Source organism: Chlamydotis macqueenii, chromosome 18, assembly GCF_036417535.1.
Source record: "Chlamydotis macqueenii isolate bChlMac1 chromosome 18, bChlMac1.mat, whole genome shotgun sequence".
Taxonomy (NCBI): Eukaryota; Metazoa; Chordata; class Aves; order Otidiformes; family Otididae; genus Chlamydotis; species Chlamydotis macqueenii.
The window spans coordinates 4447428-4453097 of record NC_141573.1 but is presented as its reverse complement, the minus strand read 5'-3'; positions in this window follow the sequence as shown (position 1 = coordinate 4453097).

Genomic DNA, 5670 nt, shown 5'->3' with positions numbered 1-5670 from the left:
TTTGTGTTTTTGTTTTTTCCCCTGCCCCTGTCTCCTTTCCCTCCCTGAAAGGCGATCCTTATAAAACCTTGTCCTTTATCCAAGAAAATCACTGTCGGAGCTTAAATGTCTTGGCTGTGTAGTTTCTTTGATTTGTCTTACGACTGTGCTGCCTGCATTAGTTTATATTTTATTTTTATCAGAAGACAAAAGTTACTTCTATGATATTTCAAAGTAGAAACACAAATGCGTAGTCAATGAGCTTTGTGTTTATTGTCAAAGACAAAATAGAGTGGGAGAAGAAAGTGAATAGTTCAGTGTGTTGTTTGGGAAAGCTAATGCCTGTCTCTTACACTGGCCTTCCAAAAAAGTTAGGTGGGAGGAGGTGAATAAGAAAAGTTTTATCAACAGAAGATGAGGAAGCTCCCAATCTGGAAACTGTTACACTCTATCTAAAAAATTACTAATTTTCTAGAAGTTTTTGAAGAAAATAAGTATAATACTTTTCAGGGTGTGTATGCTGTTATATAAATATAATTTATATATATAATAATTGATGTAATTTTTCCTGGGAAAGTGATCATTGGAGACTTCTGTATCCTTCTCCCACTAGGTAACTGGAGACCACAAAAATGAGATTCGCCCACATTACTCTTCTCTTAAGACTGAACAAGGTACCTGTTCTCTCAGCCTCTTTCTTCATTTCTTCTTCCAGCTCCCTGCGCATCTCCGTGGCCTTCTGTTAGTGGAGTCATTCCAGTCTGTTAGTGTCAATCTTGTACTGGGAAGCCTGAAACTTCAGTCTCACAAATACGAGTTACTGAAGGTGACAGTGGATAGTGCTTGTGGAAGGTTTGCCAGGTAGTTGAACAGTATTTCCTACTCTCTTTCTGTGAGATGTCTTCTGACATCCATGATGCAGAAAATAAATGCATCCGTGTTAGAGCCTTTGAACTGATGACCTGAGCAAGCAAATGTTTCCCTGACCCTGAATTTCTACAGTACTTCTCATGAGCTTGAGGTACATGAAAGCTGAAAAGTGCATGATGTGTTCAATCACTTGTTTTGTGGTTGGTTTTTGCTTTTGTTTAGGTACAAGATACCTGCCTTGGTAGAGGGAGACCAGATTGTGATAGAAAATAAGAAGGAAGACCGCTGTGATAGTGTACCTTAATCTGCAGGGATCTTTGGCTGATCATCTGGGCCTGTTGATCTTTTAACATCCAAGCAAGCAGGGAAGACTAGATATTTACATGCCTTGAGCCTTTTTTGTTTGTTTTCCTCATGGGAAATTCTAACTTAGTAGATCTTATGCTTCTGATTATTCACCTCACCCATGCACTTCTGAAAGGATATTTTAGGACTTCATTTTTCAGAGATTTATCTCAGACTGCCAATGTACTGATGCTAAAGTGCCTTGTGAGAAACTGATGGCCCTGAGCACTGCCTGGCCTGTCTCCGAGGTCGGAGTTCTGGGGATGGCCTGCTATTTTAAACCAGCCAGTGGCTGTTGGCTCCAAAACACTTGTAAACACTGATACTGTGCTGTGGATTTATTTAGGATTCCCACTCACCTTCCATAAGTACTCTCTCATAGAAACCTCTGAGGTATGATATTAATGACACAACTCATCATCTGTGCCAGCCCTACAGTAGTGTTGTAACTGACACTCCAATGAGCGGCTTCTGTTTTACTGTGCAATGGGTGAACCTCTGTATTGAGCCTGTGGCTGTATTTTTTCTGTGGGGGAAACTGGTGCGGATGCTACCGATGGACCCGGAGCAGTTGGTCTCCTGCTTGGGATGGGCCATGTAGTGGGTGTCCAGAAGGAAACGCTGGCTCTGCTGCGCTGGTCTAGACTTTCGCACACTGGCCAGCCCTCAAATGTCTTTCTGGCTCAGCTAACGGAATTGTTGGCTGGGAAGGGCTGCTGTCGTGAGGTTGCTGCCGCTTTAGGGAACTGTGTTTGTTAAACATGCTCCGTGCTCGTCACCCAGCGAGCGCCAGGAGAGAGGCGCTGCTGCGGAAACGGCTCCTGGCGAGGCCGAACCGCGGGCCTGGGCCCGGCGCGAGGCGGGCGGGAAGAGCCGCCGGCAGGGGCCGCCAGGGGGCGCGCTGCCGCCGAGCGCCCGGTACCTGCGGCGGGGGTTGAGGCGGGGGGGCGACGACGGTGGGCAGCGGCTTTGCTACGCGAAACGGCTCCGTCAGCTTAGCCAGCGCTCGGGGACCGGCGGGGGAAAGCCAGGGTAGGCTCCCTGCGCCGTCTCAGGCGGCCGCGGCCCCACCGTCCCTGCGGAAATGACCCGTCCAGCCGGCCGCGCTGTGGCGCGGGAGAGCCGCGGCCCTGCCTCACGGCGCGGCCTGGGGCAGCTGCCGGCGTGCGGGTGGAGAACTGCACAGGTCGCTACGTACTTTCATAAAAGCGGGCCTCTCCGCTGCTTTAGGGAGAGGACTTTCCTCAGACTGGAAGCCGGGAAGGGAACACGAGTCCCAGTGTCTGCTGCAGCTCCATTTGGGCCAGTGGCTGGCGTTTGCTGTGACAGCCCAGGCAGCTGTGCCACCCAGCTTAGAGTGGCGATGTTTGCTGTGTCACTGCCCACACCACCTGGATCCCGTGAGGATTACAGTCACCGTGAGGGGAAAGTGTTCTACTCATGGAGCACCTAGAAGAAAGTCCAAAACCTTGAGCTGTCACTGTTGAGTGCTGGCCGGTGCGGCCTAGTCCATTCTCCACTCGCTCATGCTCCCTTGGCAGTGATTCGTTTTCTCTCCTCTGCTCCTGGCAATTGCCTGACAACTTCCATCGTATTTTCCAAAACCAGCCTCCATCTCTCCTCTTCCTGTTCAGTCTGATGCGTGAATTGCCTGGCCATGGTACAAAGTCACTGAGAAGACAAAGCTCTTGACTCATCTTCCTTGGAGACACATCCTTCACCCCTCAGCTTTGACCTCCTATCTGAAAGCTTGACAGTTCAGGATTAATTGTAAGCATGACTTGATTTTATGTTGGAAATTAACCTTGAGTTACTAATTGGTCTCCATTTCAAACTATTATTTTAATTTGGAATGAACCTACCAATGTGTGCTGTGATCCCATCAGGTAAAAGTTAAAAAGGAGCAGAGACACATCTTAAATACTGCAGGGCTGACCTGATAGCAGAACTCCCTCTTAAAACAACCATCCAAGAAAAAGGATTAATGGCAGTTTTAATTATTTCTCCAACTATAACCAAAAAGACAATTAGAACCAGCTGCAACCAATAATAGCTGCTGGGGCAGAAGACAACAGCAGGTAGGAAGACTTGAGTCTACTTTTTTGGCACTGGATTTGAAAAAGTTGTAATTATAACACGGGGAATAGGGAGGGTCAGGAGGATAGTCTTTCAACACAGGTTGCAAATCAGAGAAGAGATTGAACCTTATTTTTTCCCAATGTTCCCTTTCATCAGGAGCAAAAGTATCCATGAATCAGGGAGAAGCCAAAAGGCAGCACATACAGTCTAATTCATATTGATCCTTAAAGGTGCTCTTGTATTGTCCCAACTACAGAGAGCATCACTGATAATGAAAGAGCCCTTTGCCACTCTTACCTTTTGAACACAGTTTAAACCCCAATCTCATACCATCTGTGGTCCTGAAAAGATTTTTTTCCATTTTAATGAGTCCGAGGGAGTTAATCTGACCGGTCTTTTCCAGTCCCAACTTTGTATGTGTTATCTAACTTCTTGCTAGGGTTGTGTTTGGGTGCAGTGTTTTTAGCTCCTGATTCAAAATGCTGCATTTTCCTTCAGAAGTTGCCTTCCAGGGCTAGCCAGGTGGCTGAGCTCCGGTGCAGCAGTCAAGCTGGGTAGGTTGCTCCATTTAGTTCAGTTGCAGAGCTCGGCAGTTTTGTAAAAGCCCTTTGGGGCTACCTTGGTTGGAAAAAACACCCATGAACAAACTGTTTTGATTTGCTCCAGGAGGCTTAGCTAACAGATGTTGGCTGGGTCCCTACTTTGAGGGCTTTTAATTGCATATTCATGAGCTGACCTTTTTAGGCACTTCCAATGCAGGAAGGATGTATAGCTGCATTTTGTTTGCAGTATTAGGAATATAAAAGGTTGCCTGCATGACTGAATGTGAAAATCGATTGGGGTTTGTTATCTCAAGTTCTTTCTGCCTAAGTTTCTTCTGAAGCCCTTCTGTGTTCTGTCTGCATCTTCTCTGTGGTGGCCCACAGTTCCCCGGTTTCTCTAGCAATGACTGTTTTCCAAGGTAGAGTCACCAGGGTATGCAGTGGGGAGGATTGACAGTCTAAATTAAGAGGCTCTCACAGACTTGGAAGATGATGATTTGTCTGAAACAAAACTCCTCATTAGAATACTGTTAATTTCCTTTCTGTGACAATTATAGCACAGCACTAGCTCATATGTGCAATGTGCAGAGATATTTCCTCCACTGGTGAAAAACATTCCTTAGAGGAGAGAAATGAACTTGTAATTCTGCAGCAGTTTTCCACTTTAGTGGGAGTTTGGTGTTAAGGTCCTTTTTGGGGGTTCTCCCTGTTGTTTATTGCATTTATGTTAGACTTCATGGTTAGCATTTTCCTGCTGGCATCTGGAATCAGAGGTGATACAGAGCTCTTGACATGGCAGTCCCCAACTGCTGGAACCTGCTGCCCCTGAAGTTCAGCTCATTTATTCTCTCTTTACTTTAAAAAACTCGCCTCCCTCCTCCCTACAGACATCTTTAAATGATTGTTGTTTCTTTCTGTTGGCATAGCATATTTTTGCTTATCCATCTGTTTTGAAGTTTTGATGAGGTTTAGTTTTTTAATCAAAAAGAGATTGTTTTTATAATAGCTGTTCAGTGCCTGGAATATTTTGGCAGAGGTATTGTATGAGTAAAGTGGGTTAGTGCTTCTCAGAAGTGCTGGATTTGGTAGTCTGTTCTTACACTTTGGGAGAGCAGGCTGGACAGGCTCTAAACAAGAGAGAAGTGGATGCTGTGCTGAGGGAAGCGCCTTTAAACCTGAAGAAGGTCTGCTCTGTTTAACCGATGATGACAGTTTTGCTCATTAAGGGGAGAGAAGCGCTCTTGTTCATCAGTTGCACTGGAGATCCCTGAAGATCTTTTATTTTGTTGTGATTTTCCCACCTGAATCTTCAGGTAGAAAAGTTCTGCTCTTTGGGTCCAAAGGTGCTGGGTTTACTTGCACTTGTTTTAAAAGTTTAGTGAAAATTTTCAAAATACTGGAAGGGACATATTTTTAAAATATATTTTGGCTAGGATTGTGATCAGCTGAGCTCAGAACCATGAACAGAGAGAAGATTTTACCTCAGCACTCCTTGAAGATAACAGATTGCTTTCTAATGTTTTTTCAGGATGGGCAGTACTACAGGGCAAGGTTATAACCTCAACTCTTTCCCCATATATGGATCATTTGCAGGATTGAGTTATCCTATTGTGCTTTCCAGGGAATCAGACCAGGTGATGGAGGAGATCATTCCCTTTATTTGACCTTGCTCAGCTGTGTGGGATGATATTTTAGCCCTTGGCTCTGACCTTAAATTAGTGCCAGCCATGCAGGATGCTAAGATGTGGAAACCTGCTGCTCCCTGGAGGCAGGCGTAGCTCATGTGTGCATATGGAAAAAAGTTGGCATTGTTCCCCTTTTCCTGCAGAAAAATCTTTTAGTAACTAAGAAGCTA